The sequence below is a fragment of the Triturus cristatus genome, chromosome 5_2, assembly GCF_964204655.1.
Source record: "Triturus cristatus chromosome 5_2, aTriCri1.1, whole genome shotgun sequence".
Taxonomy (NCBI): domain Eukaryota; kingdom Metazoa; phylum Chordata; class Amphibia; order Caudata; family Salamandridae; genus Triturus; species Triturus cristatus.
The window spans coordinates 468952891-468977316 of NC_140588.1; the positions used below are offsets into that span (position 1 = coordinate 468952891).

General features: G+C 45.2%; 1 protein-coding gene across 3 annotated transcripts in view; it reads right to left on the reverse strand.

The window, feature by feature from the left end:
• The window catches only part of MED1 (mediator complex subunit 1), a 555355-nt gene that overhangs the window by 153823 nt on the left and 377106 nt on the right, over positions 1-24426 (reverse strand). The gene's annotated exons all lie outside the window — the stretch shown is intronic.

Here is a 24426-nt window from a genome sequence, read left to right on the forward strand (position 1 = left end):
CAGTGACAAAATTGAGCACGCAGTGCAACATTATGAAAAAACCTAAAGAGGGCCTGCATGCTCAAATGGCAAAAAGGACATTGAAGGAAAACAAAGGTGAACAAACATAGGCAAAGCCAATAGGACTTGCCAATGCGAGAGCCATTGGCTTTGCCAATGTCTGTTAGACCTGTTGCACAACATCATGGCTGCTGCACAGCATGGCTTAAAGGTAGTGGTGTGGTGTAGACTGGGGTAGAGCGGAGCAGGGTAGAGTGGAGTAGAGTGGCAAAGAGTAGAGTGGAAGAGAAGGAAGAGAAAGACACAGATGTGAAGGAATTGGGTGAAGGATGACCCACTATTAGAAAACAACATGTGATGATAGTGGAACCAAAACAACTAAAATAAAACAGTCTCTTAAAAAAAAAACATTTTCTCAATATTGTTTGCCTAACACCCTAACTGTAACCTGTAATGTTATCCTAATTACTTATCAGCAATTTTCACTCTACCATGTGCTCTTGGTGCTTTTTCTCTTTATTTGGTCTGAGAGACAGGCAATACTATAACACTTTATGTGGTAAGTGATAATGGTTTCAGAAAAAGTAAGACATTAGGGCCAATGCACGATCCCCATTCGCAAACCAGAGTAAGCAAATTTCACACCAACTGGTTTGTGAAAAAGGGATGCTATTTGCCATGTGACCTGTGTATTATAGGTTGTAGTTCAAATTCTCCATGTGCAGGAAGTCGCAAAACGACCTACTCAAGGAATATTAATTAGGTAGTTTGTGACCCTCTCTGTTCGGCTGTGAATGCTGGGATAGAGGCCTGCATTCACAAATGGAAACCATGTTTTCATACAACCTGTGTCAAGTAAAGAGACAGCTACCTGCCTTTTGTCACCTTCAGACAGTTTGGAGTCTTGTCTTGAGAGGGAAGGGGAAAAACTTTCCAGAGCCAGATGTAGAACAGGGACCTCCTCTCCCCCACACAAAGGCTGGCACCAGGTATAAATATTGGACCTCCAAAGCCATTCTTCAGAATACTCTTGAACATGTGTACATTACAGAAGAAGGACTGCTATGCATCTTGAAGGACTGCCTTGCTGTCTGAGAAGAAGACTGGACCTGTTCACTTTCATCCCCAGGCTAACTCAGAGTGACTCCATGAGTCAGTTGGCTGACTTCCTGTGTGAGCTACAGGGATAAAACTGGAGAGGTGGCCCCTCTGCCAAGGGGAACAGGGCACTACTAAACAGTAGAGAAAATGTGACTCCCCCTTGGAAACCCAGTCTCAATCCCTCTCGGACTCAAACACTCTAGGTCTACACAATACATAAACTACTAATTGAGATCGGATAAGACCAACCCCATAGATTCTAGTACCACCCAAATAGATATGTATCATCAAGGGATTGTTTAATTTCTTTAAAAAAGACACATCACAATACACTTTTGGTGTTCATAGGAATATAAAAAGGTATAAAATGTATATGGAACATTCAGTATACATTAAAAACAATATGTGCAAATATTTTAAAAAACACACACAAAATATATACAATGACAAACCAGAAGAGAACAATTCTAACAAGGAACCCTTTTTGCACAGTTCTAAGAAAGCTGTTGCATTAACTGATCCAACAATCTGCATCGAATCCTGGTGAAAATTAAAATCTATTAATTCCAATGATTTCTCGTGATAGGATTCAGAGGTGCGCAGCGTCGACGCGTTTCAGTGGTAAATCACTTTATTTAGAAACCACCTTCCTCAGGACACAAAGATAAGGGTTTTTTCTCCCTCCTCGAAATACTAACAGGGTATATGATCCCTTTTGGGGATGTGTATCAGATGTATAGAAATAATAATCGGTGGCTTGTAGATTTTTTCAATCTGGCCACAACCTCACTAGGAATCCAGAGAGTATTGTTTTGTTGTGCTTCCCAGTATCGCTCTTAGATAAATGCGGACATTATGTCCTATTTAAATATAAGAAAAATATTTCTCCTGTTTCAAAACTGTTGTGCTACTACTGCTGTCTGGAGGGAGGAGGAGTTATTCGTCGTGTGGGTCCTCTTCCTACTGTGTGGCAGTAGCTTTTGGTTCCTGTTAGCAGTGTCACGCCCGAAAATCAGGTATCCGGTTTGTTTGGTAATTGATTTCTCTATCTTGACGCATACGCGCCCATTTCACTGAATTGTTCTCTTCTGGTTTGTCATTGTATATATTTTGTGTGTGTTTTTTTTAAATATTTGCACATATTTTTTTTAATGTATACTGTATGTTACATATGAATTTTATACCTTTTTATATGCCTATTAACACCAAAAGTGTATTGTGATGTGTCTTTTTTAAAGAAATTAAACAATCCCTTGATGATACATCTCGATTTTGGTGGTACTAGAATCTGTGGGGTAGGTCTTATCCGATCTCAATTAGTAGTGTATGTATTGTGTAGACCTAGTGTGTTTGAGTCAGAGAGTGTTTGAGACTAGGTTTCCAAGAGGGAGTCACATTTTCTCTACTGAGCTACAGGGACACAAGAAGCTTCAAAGGCCTCCCTGCAACTGCCAAAGCTGACATGCTGCCTGGGCTTGCAACTGGACCTGCCTGATCCCTGCTTGCCTCTGCTGGAGTCAGTGATCTGCCAGAAGTTCCTTCCCATATCCTGGACCCTTTGCTGGCATCAGAGTGTACTCCTCTCCATGAGATTATTTACCAAAGGGGAATATTTACTAAAGAAGTTCCCTCCAAGAGAGCTCTGAAGATGCATCTTTTTAAGCTTTAAGGTTCTTTGGACACCTTTGGGGACCCTGTCCTCTGTACCTGTAGTCCTATGCTGAGCGCCGGGACACTCAAAGTAGCCTTGCCCTATATAAAAGATACTCATTCATTCATAAACCAAAACGATATTTAAGTAAAGTAAACAAAGAGGTCTTAACTGGGGTATATCATTGTTTGGAATCTGGTTTGGACAGATCATTTAACAGGTGTGGAATGTCATAAGTTATGTGAAAGGCTCTATCAATCAATCAATCACGGCATTTGTATAGCGCGCTACTCACCCTGGAGGGTCTCAAGGCGCTGGGGGAGAGGGAAACGTCACTGCTCGAACAGCCAGGACTTGAGCTGCTTCCTGAAGGCGAGGTGGTCCTGGGTCAGCCGAAGGTGGATGGGGAGGGAGTTCCAAGTCTTGGCTGCCAGGGAGGAGAAGGATCTTCCTCGGCGGATGCGTGGTACGGAGGCGAGGGCGTGGCTGGTCGATCGTAGCTGGCGGGTGGGCGTGTAGAGGTCAGGCGGTCGTTGAGGTACTTTGGACCCAGGTCGTGGAGAGCCTTGTGTGCGTGGGTGAGGAGCCTGAACGTGATTCTCTTGCTGATGGGGAGCCAGTGCAGGTCTCTCAGGCGGCCGGAGATGTGGTTGTGTCGTGTGATGTCCAGGATGAGTCGTGCGGAGGTGTTCTAGATGCGTTGGAGTCTTTTTTGAAGTTTGGCTGTGGTTCCGGCGTAGAGGGTGTTCCTGTAGTTCAGTCGGCTGGTGACGAGTGCCTGGGTGACGGTCTTCCTGGTTTCGGTGGGGATCCATCGGAAGATCTTGCAGAGCATGCGCAGGGTGTTGAAGCATGATGAGGAGACGGCGTTGACTTGTCTGGTCATCGAGAGGGAGGAGTCCAGGATGTATCCGAGGTTGCGTGCATGGTCCGTTGTTTTGGGAGTGGTGCCCAGGGCAGGGGGCCACCAGGAATCGTCCCAGGCGGAGGGCGATGATCCCAGGATGAGGACTTCCATCTTGTCTGAGTTCAGTTTCAGGCGGCTGTTTTTCATCCACTCGGCGACGTCTTTCATCCCATCTAATGATATTGTATAACAGGTATGAAGTGTAGTTCGCCTTCGGGAAATTATCAATGGGAATGTCGGTCAGCTGATGACCAAAAGTGGCCCCAGTCGCACAAGTCACCCGACAGCACGACCTCAACATAATGTCCTCCGCAGACGACACTCAACTGATCCTCTCCCTCACCAAGGACCCCATCACCGCCAAAGCCAACCTCTACGAAGGAATGAAGGCCGTTGCCGACTGGATGAAGATCAGCCGCCTGAAGCTGAACTCGGACAAGACGGAGGTCCTCATCCTCTGCTCCAACCCCTCAGCCTGGGACGACTCCTGGTGGCCGATGGCACTGGGGGCAGCCCCGACACCCACCGACCACGCACTCAACCTGGGAATCATCCTCGACTCAACGCTCTCAATTAACAAGCAAGTCAACACCGTCTCCTCCTCCTGCTTCAACACCCTCTGCAAGATCTACAGATGGATCCCGACAGATACAAGAAAGACAGTCACCCAGGCCCTCATCAGCAGCAGGCTACTACGGAAACGCCCTCTAAGCAGGAGCCCCGACCAAGCTCATCAAACGACCAAAACGCATCCAAAATGCCTCGGCGCGACTGATCGTCGACGTACCACGACTTGGCCACATCACCCCCCACTTGAGAAACCTGCACTGGCTCCCCGTCAACAAGAGGATATCCTTCAAGCTCCTCATCCACGCACACAAAGCACTCCACAAGACCGGCCCAGCCTACCTCAACAGACGGCTCTCCTTCTACATCCCCAACCGCCAGCTACGATCTGCCGACCTCTCACTCGCCACCGTCCCGCGCATCCGAAGAACAACCACCGGCGGGTGATCCTTCTCCCACCTCGCTGCCAAGACATGGAACACCCTCCCACAGAGCCTACGACATACCCAAGACCTGCTGACCTTCAGGAGGATACTCCAGACCTGGCTGTTCGATCAGTAGCGGCCCTTCATCCCCAGCGCCTTGAGACCTTCGCGGGTATGTAGTGCGCTTTACAAATGATTGATTGATTGAATAACAGAGGAATTTTGATGCATAAATCTGATTTATGCATGGAAAATGACACGTGATCATGAACACTAGCGAGGATAAAAGCCTAATAAAAGGATTGCACACTTTAAAAAAACAAAACACCAAGCAGTATTTTAAGAGAAAAAATAATAATGTTGCTTTAAGGTACTAAAATTTAACTGAAATAATGGTTGCATTTTGAGAGTGCATACATTTATGCACACCTTTACCATTTTACCTTCGGCCTTGAATTTAAATCAGGAAATTCCCCAAATATTAAATAAGGAGTTGGATATGTGTTCTCATGGCAATTCCCACTATCCTTCCTGTAGCCTAGAATTATCTTTGCTAGTTTCCCAGACCTTGTTGTAAGGGCAGTATTTACACCAGTATTGTTCACCAAGAATAATTCAGAACACAAGCATTGTGTTGAAGCAGATTAAAAATTTAACCTTGATCCAGGTTATAACTATAAATTTGAGGTCACTCTGGCTTTAAAGAGAGCGGATTGACTTGCTCAGCTATATCTGCTATATTTAAATGAAGTCAAAATTTGTGGGCAATTGAGACAAGTTTGAACAGGTCTCTGACTTGCAAGGAAGCAAATGCAGGGTGCTCACAAGCTATGTAGTTAAAATGTCTTGCGCTGAAAAATTTGCAAGGATGCCACAGGAGAAATTTGGTGGCCTATTACAAGTCAGTTGCCACAATCTAGGCTGAAAAGGGTAAGCTATTCTCTGGCCATCTTTAAATCCTAGATGTAATTTGAGATTTAGTTTTAATGACTGTATATGCCAAGGCTATTTTTTAGCTTCTGTTTTTTTCTAAGTTGGTCAGGGAGCCATCAATGAAAACAACTTGGGATCTGACGCCAGTTAAAAGGTTCACCTGTATTACAGGAGATGCCTAATACATGTGCATGCATGTAAGAAAAAGCACAGTTAATGGGTGGGACATATTTTAAGTACACAAAGAAAAAGTGATGTACGGAATGCTGAACGATGTCAAACATTCACCCCCAGTCAGAGATCTGGGCCCAAATCTATTTTTTTTTAGCTCACCACGCCAAACCAGTTTTAACCCAGCCTTATGCAATAGGGGCCTGGATCAAGGCTAAATGTTTAATCTGCTCACTGTCCTGGAAAGTCCATTATGTGATATTCTTTGCATTTCAAACACCTGCCTTGACGGTCACAAACTCCAGATGCCAGAAATGAGACTTCTCCACCTGAGAATCCTGAAAGCCCAAAGACTGCACCTGTGTCTCGGTCACCAGTGCAAGTCATGGACACTTCTCCTGTATCTCTGCAGCCTCACCTGACAAGATCTGGGAAATTGATTTGAGCACCAAAATGACTTATTGAAGAGTTATGATGTATATATGTATTCTTTGTACTTTTTATTTAGCAAAGGGAGAGATGTAGTGTCTTGTGAGTTAGAGATAACGTGACCCTTATGGTTCCTGATGGACTCTGTAGGACAGTGACGTAAGTGCTTTGGTGTGGTTGATCGAATTCATGATGTAGAATGTTCAGAGAACGGTTACACACTAAGGAATAAAGATGTATAATAACAAGCTCCGTGTGTGACATGATCATTTACATACTCTGCAGCTGTGGAGGGCCCTACACAGCCGCTAAACTGGGTTGAGTGATCAGGGGCCGTGAGCTGGTGGCTGAATTTACCCACAATAAAGGAAAGGGAGTTGGAGGATAGGAAGGTAGGTTTTTGCCTCCTATTACAATATATCTATCAAAAAGGATCCGAAAGGGTCCTGATAAAGCCTACCTAAAAAAATAATAATAAGGTGCTCCACAATTAGTAGAGTCCTATACTAGAAAAAACACTTGTTTTTCTAGAGTCCCCTCACTCACCTAGGGTTGCCCCAGGGTGACATGCTTCATCATAGGGGTCCTCCCAGGCATCTACTGTCTGGGGCGTGCTACAACTTGGCGGAATACGCAGGAGCACTTTTTTACTTCCAACTATGTGTAGTGATGTGCTGTGTGGAGTGAAAAGTGAAATAAATCAATAAAAATTACCTGGATAGTGAGCCCTAATTTTTATTCTGCTCCTATCCGGTAAATGTACATTAAAATGGGGCTAGTAGTAGAGAACAGTAACCATTATGTGAAGCTGTCCCTAGTTACTTGGTCAACATGTTTCGTGGTTACCCCAACCACTTCATCAGGACCACACAAGGTCCAGCCTTGCGTGTACCACTCCGTGTTATTACAAACAAACAAATAATTTGTGCTCTTTCAACCAAATTGGTTTGTTAAATACATACGATTCTCATGACATAAGGATTTCTTAGATGTATAGGGTCGTAGTTTCTGTATGAAGATATAATGACACATAAGGATTAGTTACACACCCAAGTCCACAAAATGATGTGGACAAGGGACCTTAATCACTTTACATTTTATTTAAGTGTCAAAAGCCTCTTGTCTTTCTTAAAAATGAAAGTGCATATTAAAAAGTGCTTAGGTGAATCAAGTGAAAACACAAAGACATACACACATATATACAAAACACACGGCTGCGGTAGGTTTGAGTGGGTATAACCTACTTTTATGGAGGTGTAATTCTACTCCATGGTGTTGCTGGGGCAGGGAGGCTCTAGATATCTAGAACAAGGTATAAGATTGCAAATTAAAAGCGCAGATGGGTATTCTTAACAAATGCGAGAGACTGAATCTTAGAGATTTGTCATGGCATGTTATTTCCTCTAAGCCAACTTACTTGTCTAGATCGGACCATCAGCCTTTAAATCTAGTAGCTCCCATATTTAACAATATGCGGTGTTCCTGGGAGCTACTAGATTTAAAGGCTGATGGTCCGACCTAGACAAGGAAGTTGGCTTAGAGGAAATAACATGCCATGACAAATCTCTAAGATTCAATCTCTCGCATTTGTTAAGAATACCCATCTGCGCTTTTAATTTGCAATCTTATACCTTGTTCTAGATATCTAGAGCCTCCCTGCCCCAGCAACACCATGGAGTAGAATTACACCTCCATAAAAGTAGGTTATACCCACTCAAACCTACCGCAGCCGTGTGTTTTGTATATATGTGTGCATGTCTTTGTGTTTTCACTTGATTCACCTAAGCACTTTTTAATATGCACTTTCATTTTTAAGAAAGACAAGAGGCTTTTCACACTTAAATAAAATGTAAAGTGATTAAGGTCCCTTGTCCACATCATTTTGTGGACTTGGGTGTGTAACTAATCCTTATGTGTCAGTATATCTTCATACAGAAACTACGACCCTATACATCTAAGAAATCCTTAGGTCATGGGAATCGTATGTATTTAACAAACCAATTTGGTTGAAAGAGCACAAATTATTTGTTTGTTTGTAATAACACGGAGTGGTACACGCAAGGCTGGTCCTTGTGTGGTCCTGATGAAGTGGTTGGGGTAACCACGAAACATGTCGACCAAGTAACTAGGGACAGCTTCACATAATGGTTACTGTTCTCTACTGCTAGCCCCATTTTAATGTACATTTACTGGATAGGAGCAGAATAAAAATTAGGGCTCACTATCCAGGTAATTTTTATTGATTTATTTCACTTTTCACTCCACACAGCACATCACTACACATAGTTGGAAGTAAAAAAGTGCTCCTGCGTATTCCGCCAAGTTGTAGCACGCCCCAGACAGTAGATGCCTGGGAGGACCCCTATGATGAAGCATGTCACCCTGGGGCAACCCTAGGTGAGTGAGGGGACTCTAGAAAAACAAGTGTTTTTTCTAGTATAGGACTCTACTAATTGTGGAGCACCTTATTATTATTTTTTTAGGTAGGCTTTATCAGGACCCTTTCGGATCCTTTTTGATAGATATATTGTAATAGGAGGCAAAAACCTACCTTCCTATCCTCCAACTCTCTTTCCTTTATTGTGGTTATATTTACAGCGAGAGCTGCGGGAGTTCCCAATACCCTTTCACTTGTTTTTTCACTAGGCATCACTAGTTTTACAATAACACATAAATACACCACAGCTTGAACACATGGCGGAGTTTACAGGACTGACCTACTCAGATGAGGAGGTTGAGAGAGTCCTAGCTACTATGGGACCTCTCTCTGGTACTAATCCCAGAGACAGTACAGAAGCTACCCAGTGTTGGGATGAGTTATCAGAACTAAAACGGAACCATGTCAAAACAATTCTGCACGGCGTCATGATGTCAGAATATTTACGATCTAATGCGGCTCCTCGAGGACTCATTGTAAAAAATGAACCTTTTATCTTCCAAAATGATAAAGTATTCATCAAAGACTGGTCTCTAATATCTTGGCACTGTACGAGAGACTGGCTTGTGCTAATCATTAAAACAGCTACCAGACTAGCCAATGAACTCAAGGATGAAATACATACAATCGAAGTCAAATTAAAAACTTTTCAAACTCCAGCAGAATTAAGAAAAAGACTAGAAGATTTGAATAAAGAAATGACTGATTTTGAGATCGCTCTGAAGGAGTCTAAGTATCAAAAATACAAAAAAGATGTAAAAAATGTTAAACACGACCAAATATATCCCTACACCAGGGATGATTATCAACCAACGAATAGGAATGCTGGTTACAACACTGACTCAGACGTATCCGACAAAAGTTCTGATGGTTCAGTATATAGCACTGGAAGAAGAAATAACAGCAGAGGACGAACACAGGGTAACAACCCTGCAAGAAATAGAGGTGGTTATGGATGGCCCTACTATCAACCTCCACATTTTGGAGCTCCACCTTTCTACTATGGCCCAACGATGGGACCTCATCAATTCCAACCACAACCTTTTCCTTTCTGGAATTCAGGTTTCCAGAATGAAGGACAAAATCAAAGAGGGCCTTTTTTAGGCCGAGGCAGAGGACAACAAAGAGGACGTCAAAGAGGAAAGAACAACGTCCAATGGGCACAACCTCTAACATCAACTCGAATGAACACCAGGAGCATGGGCTTCTCCGATCAGCAAACAAGGAACAACCCTTGAGTAATTAAGAATCCGCAAGCATTGTTGTCAATCTCTCTAAAAAAACTTTATCTACAGTTGAGACACAAATCTTAGAAAAAGGTCTGGGTTTTGTACCTACCCCTACGCTGGACAAATTTGCACTTATTTGCAAAATGAATGAATTCATTAGAAAACTAAAATTGGAAGTATTCTTTCGAGACAAAACACCTAATGATTTTCAGAGAGGAGACACGGGCCTGCATAATAAATCTACATTTACGCCTTTACCTACAATGCTACCGGTAGAACTTTTGGCGTTTGAAAAGGGTGTCTTGAGAGAACTTGATGACTTGGATACTACAACATCCAGGCTATTCCACAATACTACCAAAAATGAACAAGAAGCAACAAGAACTTTAGCTAATGACACTTCGATCACCATAAAACCCGCAGATAAAGGCGGAGGCATAGTGATACAAGATTCGGAGGCATATAGAAATGATGTCTAAGACTACTCACTGAAGACCGTAATTATAAGAAAATTGAGACTGACCCTACGGAGAGGTTACGTGTTAACATCACAAGTATGGTTGAGGAAGCTCTGACCCACGACTGGATAACCCCAAAAGAGGGTTTTTTTTTGATCAACAAAAACCCAGTAATTCCGTATTTCTATACCATACCGAAAATACACAAATCATTACAAAATCCCCCTGGACGCCCGATTGTATCCGGTATTGGTTCTTTCTTAGAACCATTATCCAAGTTTGCCGATGCCTTTTTACGTCCGATTGTACAAAAAACTAGCACGTACCTCAAAGATACCAAGTCCACCCTGGTATTACTTAACGAACTGGAATTTGATCCCACCACGAACATTCTTGTTTCCCTAGATGTGGAAAGTTTGTATACGAGTCTCACGCACAATGAGACCATGAATATACTGGAAGATACTCTATACCAGAGTACGTGGCCATATAAGACACCACAACATTTTGTACTGGATTGTTGTAAATTGGCCTTACAAGAGAATTTCTTCAGGTTTGAGCATCTTATGTTCAAACAACAACATGGTACCAGCATGGGAAGCACTTTTGCTCCAAGTGTGGCTGGCCTTTATATTTACCATCTGGAAACCAAAACCAAAGGAAATGATGGACGAAGTGAGGAACATTGCAAGCACTCACCCCCAGTCAACTGATCTGGGTGTAATCCATCACCGTTCTTTAGCCCACTCTGCCACCCCAGTTCAGACATGGCCATATGCAAATCAGTCTGACCCTGTGCCTCATGGGAACTGTCCAGCCCGAACTGCCAAGCCATGTCTTCCCTGGACCGGAAACAAGCTTCCTAGGACCGGTTTCTGGCATTTCAGCCGTCTTCAGCCAGGCTTGCTTGAATCCAGTGGCAAAGTGAGCAAGGGACTCACGTCTGAGCATACCCTGCCAACTTATGGCGAACAAAGCAAAACCAAAGGAAATGATGGACGAAGTGTTGAACATTGCAAGCACTCACCCCCAGTCAACTGATCTGGGTTTAATCCATCACCGTTCTTTAGCCCACTCTGCCACCCCAGTTCAGACATGGCCATATGCAAATCAGTCTGACCCTGTGCCTCATGGGAACAGTCCAGCCCGAACTGCCAAGCCATGTCTTCCCTGGACCGGAAACAAGCTTCCTAGGACCCGTTTCTGGCATTTCAGCCGTCTTCAGCCAGGCTTGCTTGAATCCAGTGGCAAAGTGAGCAAGGGACTCACGTCTGAGCATACCCTGCCAACTTATGGCGAACAAAGCAAAACCAAAGGAAATGATGGACGAAGTGTTGAACATTGCAAGCACTCACCCCCAGTCAACTGATCTGGGTTTAATCCATCACCGTTTTTAGCCCACTCTGCCACCCCAGTTCAGACATGGCCATATGCAAATCAGTCTGACCCTGTGCCTCATGGGAACAGTCCAGCCCGAACTGCCAAGGGTCAGACTGATTTGCATATGGCCATGTCTGAACTGGGGTGGCAGAGTGGGCTAAAGAACGGTGATGGATTAAACCCAGATCAGTTGACTGGGGGTGAGTGCTTGCAATGTTCAACACTCCGTCCATCATTTCCTTTGGTTTTGCTTTGTTCGCCATAAGTTGGCAGGGTATGCTCAGACGTGAGTCCCTTGCTCACTTTGCCACTGGATTCAAGCAAGCCTGGCTGAAGACGGCTGAAATGCCAGAAACCGGTCCTAGGTAGCTTGTTTCCGGTCCAGGGAAGACATGGCTTGGCAGTTCGGGCTGGACTGTTCCCATGAGGCACAGGGTCAGACTGATTTGCATATGGCCATGTCTGAACTGGGGTGGCAGAGTGGGCTAAAGAACGGTGATGGATTAAACCCAGATCAGTTGACTGGGGGTGAGTGCTTGCAATGTTCAACACTCCGTCCATCATTTCCTTTGGTTTTACCATCTGGAAGCCAACAGGATCCTAAACGACATCAACCCTCATCGAAGTAAGATACAAGGATGGTGGAGATACATCGACGATGTACTTATGATCTGGAAAGGAAATGAAAATGAAGTGCTGGATTTCCTCATTTGGCTCAACGAACAAGATCGTTTTTAAAAATTTACGCATACCATGAGTAGATCAGAGTTAGTATTCCTTGACCTCAGTATTCATGTTTCCAGTGAAGGTTTGCGGACAACTACCCATTTTAAATCTACTGCAAAAAACTGCCTCTTTAGATACAACAGTTTTCACCCTAGGCATTTGAAAGCCAATCTACTTTATGGACAATTCCTAAGGTTAAGAAGGAACTGTTCAGAGAAATCCGATTATGTTGAACAAGCAAAAGATCTGTTGGTGAAGCTAAAACAAAGAAAATATCCAAGATCTATAGTAAGACAAGCACAAAAGAGGGCAGGCAATAATAACAGAGAAGCGTTGTTAGAAACATATGTAAGAGAAACATCAGAACAACCTAAACGTCCCATCTGTATAACAACGTATAATGTAATGTCGGACCAAGTGACAAAAGTGGTTAAGAAACACTGGCCTAACCTCAACAGCAGCGGTCTCAACATACCTTTACCAATGTTCTCACATAAAAGGAGTAAAAACCTAAAGGATATTCTGGTACATACACGCCCACTGACCCAACAGGTCAGCCAGCAAAGCAATCTCCCTGTAGGCCACCATCCATGTGGTAATTGTAGTGTCTGTCATTTAACCAAGAAAACCACGAGATTCACTTTGAATACAGGGCTACCTGGGACCTCAGAACTTTTACAAATTGTCAAACCACTGGAACAGTGTATCTAATCACCTGTCCATGTAACCTTCACTATGTGGGAATGACCACAAGGAAAACCACAACCAGAATTAGTGAACATCGCAGTACCATCCGATGTCTGAGGTCTAGTACAAGAATGACTAATCACTTCTTAGAGAAAAAACATTCCCCTAATGATATGCAATGGATCATCATTGAGAAAATAAGACCCGGTGATAACCTTGAACAACGGTTACATGTAAAAGAACAAAGATGGGTCTATAAATTACATACAGACACCCAAGGCCTTAATGACAATATTCCGTGGAATGCATTAAATCACTGAGAAAGATTACCTTCTGAACAATATGAGGATTGCAGAAACATGAGTAATATACTATTCCTCCTAAGATCGTGAATAATAAACTATGCCAGACCCAAATTACCAACCTTAAATAAATACACCATTAGGTATGAGTATAAAAATCCATCAATACTAAAGAAAGTGTCTGGGTAAAGATTACACTCTATGAAAAAAAATTTAAGAAATAAGACCTCGGTACAGTTCACTCCATCTAATAATAACCCACATTAGCTAATAATACCTCTCCTGTTGGTTTTATTAAAACTTCAAGTAGATGCTCAAATCTCTTGTGAAAAGACCATTAATTTAAAAACGATATCAGTGTACTGAATCGCTAAGCAATAGAATGTTTCACATCCCACGGAAGATTATGCATCCATTTAGTCAGCGCGAAAGAGCAGTGTTTTTAACATATTTACCATCAAATGTCCATGGTGAGAAACTCATGTTGTGATCAAGTTCATATTTACGAATATGACGCATGTTGTGGTTTTTGTTGCCACTTAGAATAAAGGATAGATTCACCATTCTAAGATGGCGCCTAAAACCACTCGGGTGAACAACATTCTTTAACCCGTTTATTTTCGGTCCACAATGTCTGTCCAAGGTAGTGAACAACTGTAAAGTCCATTTTCACACGCTACAAATGTTACTTCTGTAAGAACCACACGCTATGGTTTTGCTTTACTTTACTTTAAAAATTACGAACTGATTCACCACTCAAAGATGGCGCCTAAAATCACTCTGTGCACACACCTGTAAAATCATTTCAGTGTACTGAATCTTTAAGCAATAGAATCATTTAGTCAGCGCGAAAGAGCAGTGTTTTTTAACATGTTTACCATCAAATATCCATGGTGAGAAACTCACGTTGTGATTAAATTCATATTTATGAATATGATGCATGTTGTTTTTTGTTGCCACTTGGAATAAAGGATAGATTCACCACTCTAAGATGGCCCTAAAACCACTCGGGTGAACAATATTCTTTAACCCGTTTATTTTCGGTTAACAACCACAACGTCTGTCCAAGGTAGTGAACAACTGTAAAGGTCAATTTCACATGCTACAAATGTTCTTTCTGTAAGAACCACACGCTATGGTTTTGTTTTACTATATTCTAAAAATTACGAATTGATTCACCACTCAAAGATGGCGCCTAAAAACACTTGGTGCACACACCTGTGAATCATTTCTCGTTTTTCCCGCCTGTAGAAACATTTAAAAAGGAGCACCGACAGGGACACAACAATATGCGGTGTTCCTGGGAGCTACTAGATTTAAAGGCTGATGGTCCGACCTAGACAAGTAAGTTGGCTTAGAGGAAATAACATGCCATGACAAATCTCTAAGATTCAATCTCTCGCATTTGTTAAGAATACCCATCTGCGCTTTTTTTTTTTTTTTTTTTGAAAACCTTTATTGATATTTCAATCAATTACACGTATGGGCCTACAACCCCCGGGGCCGGTCGCTAAACAGTCAGAATAACAGAAAGCAAATATATCACAGTCAGCACCTCGGGGTGCAAAATCTCGACGCTAGCATACTCTCAGTCTCTGAACAGCCCAAGTAGGAGACCAGGATGATAAAGGTTTACATTTTATAATAGAAGAGGATGGAAGGATCAGGCGCCTAACAGTTTCCCAGCAGCGAAAAATTGCAGGCAGAATGATGAACGTAAACAATAAACAGCAGTCTATCTAGGCAATGGCGCTGAAACAGGAAGTTCAGGATGTGAAGGAATGACACTGCCATTTGCGCCTGCAACCCCCCTGCTCCAAGACACAGGAAACTCCACGGAAATTATGGCACTCCGGAAAACAGCAGTGATTAACAACAAAGGAGTTCTACCATGCTGATCCCAGAAAAAGACAAAGAAGAATAAGAGAAGAAAAGGAGGCCATAGAAAAAAGAGGTTAAAGACTAAAGAATCCCCCCCCCCAACCCCCCACCCTGCACCTCTGCAGATGAGTACGGCCCCCCCCCCCCAGCAGTGTGCCTGTCGCCCCTGAACCAGACCCGAAATATAGAAGAAACAGAGAAAAAGAGTAGAAAAAGAGCCCCCACCAGACGGGGGGTAGAAAGAGTATTAATAAACTGGAGGAGGGCCTGTAAAACACGCCCCCGGCTTCTCCCTCCCGCACCATACGTTTTCCCGCAAAGCATACAATACAGAACACGAAATCGACCCTGTCAAAGTGAAGTAAGGAGCATTACACACTTGGTACACTAATAGTTATGCCGTGAGAGCACACAACTCCCGAGCCCGCCCGCCTAGTAGATGACCACCTCTGAAGGGTCAGCCTCATCCTTGGCCACTCTTTGCAAACCCACCCATGCATACCCCTCGTCCCAGTGCCATGTCCAATGTTACCAGGAAGAGAAGCGTCCAATAAAGATCAGGAAACGACACACACAGGTAGGGTAGAGGGCTCTGAGGATCGACACAATCAGCTCTATGGAGGGTCGTCTTTCCCAGTGCTGAGCCAGGATTTACACTGCAGACCAGGCCCAGGAAGGCGGAATCAGGCAGAGCAGGCGACCGTTGCTTGGATGTTGCCTGAGTCGTCGGAGGCCGCGCACGGGACAAGGCCACCAACCCCCAATCAGGTCCGAAACCTCCGGAACAGACCAGATCCACAGCCAGCTGATCGCACGTTAATATACTGTCCGGAGAGTCCAGGCGTGCACTATTCACAGGGGCGGCCACGACACCGTCCCCCCGTGCGCGGTGTAAGAAGTCCCAGTGTACCTGGGGATAGGCAGGCGGCAACTGTTCCAACGCTGATGTCACTCCATCGAGCTTGCTCCCCAACATCCAGGCGCCGTGAACCAAGGTGGAATGAAGGGCACCGAGAGCCTCGAGAAGGTCACCGTACCCCAGTACAGCTCCCGGCGCTCGCTCCGCTACGCTCCCCAGAGTCGCACCCTCCCAATCCTGCTGCAAGCCAGTGTACAGGATGGTGGACACTGTCCTAACAAAATGGCCGCTGGGTAGAACCAACCCAGATCGGGACCGGGACTCAGGCCCAAGCGCCTCGGGGTCCATGTCGCTGGAAACAGGGTTCCGGGGGCAGGCAAATGATGTGTCCGGTGTGTGGTCACGGGCCACAGTCGTCCCCACCACAGACCAGCACCCGCGAAAATCCGGGAGCAGCCCGCGAGAATCGGGGCGAGTCTCGGGCGGCGTCCGGGCAGCTCACCAGCGAAGGCTGAGGCAATCACCGGAGAGTCTTGGAGTTGCCACCTCGGGCACGCACTCGTTCCGCTACGCTTAGTGGTAGGAACGACCACGGCGAAACTCAGGCCGACATTCGCACCACTCCGGCAGTCCGACTCCACCCAGTCACCGAAGGCCGCTGTTGTTGCACTGCCGCCCGGCCACGGCGTCCACTCGAGGTCCTGGCTCCAGGGCTGCACAGGCCGCAAACTTCAGACGGACATTTCTCCGGCGGTACCGCTGCCAGAAACTTCGGGGTCACACGATCGGTTGCCGCTCGCGTTCACCAACACGGGCGGATAGCGCAGGCTGAGGATCTCGTGCAGGATATCTGTGCGGGGTGCGGAGGTTCACGGAGCCGGGAGCCTACGCTGCCATCCCGGTCGCCATCTTGGCTCCTCCCTCCCCATCTGCGCTTTTAATTTGCAATCTTATACCTTGTTCTAGATATCTAGAGCCTCCCTGCCCCAGCAACACCATGGAGTAGAATTACACCTCCATAAAAGTAGGTTATACCCACTCAAACCTACCGCAGCCGTGTGTTTTGTATATATGTGTGCATGTCTTTGTGTTTTCACTTGATTCACCTAAGCACTTTTTAATATGCACTTTCATTTTTAAGAAAGACAAGAGGCTTTTCACACTTAAATAAAATGTAAAGTGATTAAGGTCCCTTGTCCACATCATTTTGTGGACTTGGGTGTGTAACTAATCCTTATGTGTCATTATATCTTCATACAGAAACTACCACCCTATACATCTAAGAAATCCTTATGTCATGGGAATCGTATGTATTTAACAAACCAATTTGGTTGAAAGAGCACAAATTATTCGTTTGTTTGTAATAACACGGAGTGGTACACGCAAGGCTGGTCCTTGTGTGGTCCTGATGAAGTGGTTGGGGTAACCACGAAACATGTCGACCAAGTAACTAGGGACAGCTTCACATAATGATTACTGTTCTCTACTACTAGCCCCATTTTAATGTACATTTACCGGATAGGAGCAGAATAAAAATTAGGGCTCACTATCCAGGTAATTTTTATTGATTTATTTCACTTTTCACTCCACACAGCACATCACTACACATAGTTGGAAGTAAAAAAGTGCTCCTGCGTATTCCGCCAAGTTGTAGCACGCCCCAGACAGTAGATGCCTGGAAGGACCCCTATGATGAAGCATGTCACCCTGGGGCAACCCTAGGTGAGTGGGGCTGAATTTACCCAATCAGGTGCAATAAGGCTCCATAACCGAGGCAATTTTCTCAGGCCCCCTTAACTGGCCCCATCAAAAGAGAACATACTTTCTTGTTCCCCAAAGGCAACTGAGGGAGAATACTCGGTTCAAGCCATTCATAGGGCTGGCGGGTGGACCGGGTTGACGCTCAAGGTAAGCAAAGGGGTGGTGATGGCTGTGCCAGGTATTGGGTATAACTGACTATGGACCCCTCCAAACTTCAATTTCAATTAACCAATGCACAGATTTGGGTTTGGTGCAGGAGGACTAGTTAATGGGTCTTTAAAGATTTTTAAGGAGATAACGAATAATGGACACAAAAGTTTTGCTCTACCTGTCTTAATAATAATAGATCTAATGGATCTTGCTGATATATAACCCAGAGAGTCGCTTCCGGCTATACCATTTGAGCGAGAGCACACAAAGAAGTTTGATTAAAGATTATACTTTTTATTTGATAATTCATGGGTACAATTGCAAAACACAGATACTACAAATGAAACTTAAATTGATTTTTGAAAAGATATATGCAAAAACCAAAGGAGGCCCCGTCAGAGAGGTAAGAGGGGTGTATAAACAATTATATCACATTCATACTCACCAGGCAAAACATTCAACCTTACACAACCAATCAATACACTGCATATACATTTTCAACGCGTTCAAAAAATTTTTTTACACACAAAGGTATTCTCCTCAAAAGCATTAATATGTTCTGTTGGATTTGATGGAGACAACAAAACAATACAAAAAGACACGCCGACGCGCGTTTCGGTGCAATCACCCAACAATGAGGGTGCTACCTTCTTCAGGGCGTAAGTTTTATGCGTTTCTGTTGTCCGAGGGGCCTGTAAGAATATATGGAGAGTCAGAATATCTTATGGGAAGTTATACAATAATTTTACAATATTCTCATTCATACATCAGTTACAAGTTAAAGAGAATTTATGGATAAATGTTATTTATTTGTTGCTCAATTTTAGAACAAATGGTGTAGCCTACGAGATCTCAAATTGGGTTTCCATTTAATGGATCAAAATTTTTTTGTTTTTAGAAAATACAACATGAATTGTCAAAAAGGAATAATTAAAAGCAACTGCACATTTCATGCCACTTCTCACTAGATGAGTTGAACATAAAGGAACAGAAAACAGATAGCAATGACCCTCCTGGGGGCCATGCGATAACTATTGGGATAACCTCAAAACAGAAGCAAAAACAAAAGATGAAAAAAAGGGTGGGGTCTGATTAGTAATATATTAAACACTCACCTAAATTAAATCCTAAAGTACATCAGTATCATTGTGAAGAAATCGCAGAATCGATACTGGATGAGTCCAAACTGTCAGCGTCCTAAATAGGACGAAATAAATAGAAAGAAACCCACATCTATTGGTAACTAAAGAAAAAGTTAGACACAATTTGCATGTTGAAGATAGACGAAAGCTACTTGCCTGGCAAGTTGTGAGGCGAAAAATGTTGAAGGGTAACTCCAAACTCGGTGATAGCAAATTGAGAATAGCAACTATTCTGTTTTTGGAAGTAAGTCGATTCTTTTAATGATTTCAGACTAAAAGAAAGATAAACCAATAAACATGTTTAAATTAGGACAGCCCTGGGTTGTAGTTTTCATATGTGATACAAAAACCAGTGGATCATATGTAATAATAGTCACAACTAAAGAGATTTAGTCTGGAAACTATAATGCCTTGTATACCGAGTCGTACTGGTAAAGGCACAATGATGAATTGTATCAGGATACTATGTTTCTCAAAACAGCGTCAGGGGAGAGTTCAAAGTATTCGTATCTTCAAGATAATAAGATTAAAAATAATTTTAACTGCCTGATTTAAAGTTTCGAGATCCCGTCTCATTTTCAGTAGTGATAATGAATGAGGCAAGATGGATAAAACAGGATAAACACGAGAACGACAATACTTATGCTTTTCAGATGAACGTGAAGCATGCTTGTTGCTAACGGCTTTGAATTAAATATCGGATAATTCACTCGTACCTTTAGATCTATTGTCCGATGATCAAAAGCCGGCTGGTCACGTTACCATATATCAAGGTACATGGAAACAATGTATCCGGAGTCACACGCTAACACGGATATGTCAATTTTAACGTAGCGATGTTGCTGGAATGAATGAAAAAACATAAAAGATTATATAGTAAAACAACATTACTAAAGGGGGAATGGCCGAAAACACTGATTTTTTTATATAAGTGTAATTAAAGCGAGTAAAGTCCCGCATGAGGTACTAAAACAAAGGAATAATCATACATCTAACCTTTACCTTGTATAAGCATTCGTGATGCGCCAAGCCGATACGTCGTGAGGGTAGCGTCGTTTCAGATGAAAAGTTACCGCTGCAAGAAACCACGCGAAAAGCGGGTGTGTTGATGGGTCTTTTAAATCAAAAAGATCAACCACTCAGAAGACGCTGGAGCCGTGACATCAGAGGGCACGTGATCCGAACTTGATCGTAATGACACCAAGTAGAGATCCAAGTTGTACGAGATGAAGAGTTGTACGGTCAATTCGTAAACAAAAAGAAACGGTTCACTGATAAGTCGGCAGTGAAGAGAGGCATAGTCTCAGAAGCGCTTAAAGTGCACTCGATCGTAAAAAGAGACCACAACAGTCCAAGTAGAACAAAATTAGGTTCGCAACACAATATACCAAAATGTGGGAAAGTAATATGTCCCTAAGTGTTCGGCTAGAATGATAACAGATTTGGATGGAGAATATGGCCATTTATTTATTTATTTTTTTTTTTTTTTATAAAAACCTTTATTTATATCAGTCTGGAACACAGCTATTCAGCCGACATCCCGGAGGTTCGGCAGCCAAGTAAGGACAACACATGGAAGTGTCCATAGCTCTGGTGCAGGAAAAGACAAAGGTTCCTTTTTTTAGAACAACCTAAAGTAAATAACACAAGCAAGGCAGAGTACCCAATAAACACGTGCAAGTTACCGGTGGGAGCGCAGCCCCATTCTCAAACACAGAACAAAACCACCGATCGGGCGGATGAGGGAGTAGCAGAGGCACTAGCAATCTAACGTAATATCCTCATAGTAATCCCAAGTTGGAAGTAAGGCTAGGGGGAAAGGTGCTCCTCCAACGGTTCAGTGGCCGGGGGCAGACATATATCCCCCCTATACTGGTTCCATCGCCCCCATATCTTATGCCATTTCTTAGGCCGCCCCCGGGCACAGTACGCCGTCTTCTCCCTAAACATGCTCCAGTCCATATTTTCCATCCATGCTTCCACAGCGGGAGGTCTCTGAGAGCCCCACAGTCGCGCAATATCACGCTTCGCCACCATATTTCCCAGGGTCACCCATTGAGTCTGCGCAGCATCATAGTCAGTAGGACCCCAGACATTCAAAAGACAGCGCCGTGCCTCTGGCAACAGTGCAAAGCCCGTGACCTCCTGCATCACTACATGAATTCGCTTCCAGAACTCCGCAATCACACCACATTCCCATATGATATGTAAGAAGGTGCCCACCATCCCGCAGCCCCTCTTACACAAACCATCCTCGGAGAAACCCATATGAATCAGTCGGGGGCCCGTGACGTAGACTCTATGAAGTATCTTAAGCTGCACTAGCCTTAGCCGCGCCGGGATCGCGACCTCCTTAGGAGAGGAAATGGCATACTGCTAGTCCTCATCATCCAGTTCAAGACCGTCCCTAGTCCACTGATCACGGACCCCGAGGAGGAGGTCGGTCCGGAAGTTAACAAGCTTCTTACAGATTAAGGAGATTGTACTCTCCGGCATATGGCCATCCAGAATCCGATCCTCCAAAGGAGAGGACTCGGGCACAGCCTCCCCCTCGACGAGGACGGACCGCAGAGCGTGGCGCACCTGTGCGTACCGGAAATATTCCGTAGCCTCCAGATCGTACTCCGTCCGTAGCTCATCAAACGATTTCACTCGTCCCTTAACAAGAAGATCCCCCACTCTGGAAATCCCAATCAGGTCCCATTTCTCAAACCCCTTCGTGTGCCAAAGTTTCCCCAACACATCGGAATCAAACAACGGAGTGGCGCGGGTAAGCCTATCCTTCCAACCCAACGAGTTCGTAACAGCCTTCCACACGTGTACCGCTGTCTTGGTCGGTCCCGTGAGGGACCCATCCATCGACCTGGAGTAGAGTGCTCTAAAGTAATTACCCCCGCGCAGCAACCATCGGTCCATAGCAAAGCCGGGGCTCAGCGCCGGTCCGTAGACGCCGTGGTTGATAGCACTTAACTGGGTGGCCCAGTAGTATCGCCTGATGTCAGGAAGCGCGATACCCCCATCGTACCACGGAAGAGTCAGTTTTGCGATAGCTATACGCGTTCGGCCCTCCCACAGCAGCGAGCGCTGGAGGCTCTCAACCTCCCGAAAATAGCTGGCCGGGACCAGCTCCAGAGTATTCTGCAGGGCATAAAGAAAGCGGGGAAGAGACATCATTTTGAACAGCGCGGCCCGGCCCAGGAGGGAAAGCGGCAGCCGCCGCCAACCCGCCACATCCCGCCGCAAGCGCGTCAATGGAGGGAGCAGGTTTCTCTCATACCGAACAATCGGATTGGCGGAGATATAGATCCCTAGATACAAAAAGCCATCCCGGGCGATCTGGATCGAACAATTCCGCGGGAGAACAGGGACGTCTCCATACAGGGCATACAGGTACGACTTACCCCAGTTAATGGTGAGACCCGAGTTCCTACCAAAAGAGGCCAAAACGTCACAGACTACTATGAGAGACTTCCTAGGGGAGGTGAGGTATAGCAAAATGTAGTCGGCATAAAGAGAGATGCGGTCCTCATGATCTGGTGACCATCGGATCCCCCTTATGTCCGGGTGCCATCTTATCCATGCCGCCAGCGGTTCAAGGGCAAGAGCAAACAACAACGGCGACAGGGGACAACCCTGCCTGGTGCCCCTCCCCAGCTCGAACGGACTGGACGCCCTACCATTGACCGCGACTTTGGCCAAGGGTCCTTCATATAGTAATCTCACCCAGCCAACAAAGCCAGGCCCAAAGCCGAATTTTGCAAGTGCCGCCCACAGATATGCCCACTCTACCGTGTCAAAGGCCATCGTGGCGTCGAGTGCAGCCACAACGGTCGACTCCTGCAGCGTCCCCGTCCGCGCGAGCACGCCGTGGATGCGCCTAAGGTTCAACGCAGTGTTACGATGCGGGATGAAACCGGATTGGTCCGGGTGAATCAGGTCCCCAATCACCCTAATCAAGCGGTTGGCCAGTATTTTAGCAAGGATTTTCGGCTCGGCATTAAGTAGCGAAATCGGCCTATAGGAGCTGCATTTATTTCTGGGCTTGCCGTCTTTGTGTATGACCACAATTGTCGCCAGACGTTGGTCAAAGGGAAGGCATCCCATTTCCCGCGCCTCCACAAACATAGCTCGCAGATGCGGAGCAATCTTGTCCGGACGGAGTTTATAGAACTCAATTGGCAGACCGTTCGGGCCCGAGGCCTTGCCCGGGCGCAGTGAACGGATAGCACCCGCGACTTTGTCAGCTGTGATGTCACCATCCAAATCGTCCCTGTCTATATCAGAGAGGCAAGGCAGAGCCAGATCGCGCAGAAGCTCACACGAGTCCTCAACCGGCCTGTCCGATACCGAGGTGTAGACCGTACGGAAATAATCCGCGAAGCACTGGACTATGCCATCCGGCTCAGTAACACTAACGCCACCCTCTGTAACAAGTTCAGGCACAACACGATTAACCCGCTCTTTTTTATCCAGCCACGCTATTAATTTCCCGGCCTTGTCCCCAACATCGTACAGTCGCCCCTGCTGCTCCCTACTCAGGGCTTTGGCCGCGTCCGTCACCAGGGCCTTATACTCCGACTGCTTAAGGCTCAATTTGTGCAGCGTTGTTGCCAGAACTTCCCCCTCCAAGGCCAACTCTAGAGCCGCTATCTCCGCCTCGAGCTGTACGACCTCCGCATCCCTCCGACTCTTGGCCGCCGTTATCAAGGAAAGGGCCTCTCCCCTCAGCACAGTTTTGAACGCTTCCCACAAGGACACCGCAGACGCAACCGAGCCTAGGTTTTCCTGAAAGTAGCGATCGACCGCCTTCAGTACAGCGCTACGAGTCCTAGGGTCACGGAGATACCAGGGGTTAATCGGGGCCACCCTACCCCCCATCACTCGACCAACATCCATACAGATCCACACCGGCGAATGGTCCGAAATACCCCTAGCCATGTGCCTAGCCTCAGACACAAAGGAGGCGTGTGCAGCCAAAGTAAGTACATAATCTATTCTGGAGAGACTGCCGTGCGCCCCTGAGTGAAAGGTGTATTGTCGCTGGGTGGGATGCAGCAGTCTCCAACAGTCAACCAGACCAAGGGTATCCACGAAATCCGTAAGCCATTTCTGCGCCCCCCCAGTGCTCCTAGGTGGGTGTCTATCAAGCAATCCGGAGCCAACCGCATTAAAATCTCCACCCACTACCAACATCCCTTCTGGAAGATCCAGCAGAGCCCTCCCCAGGTCC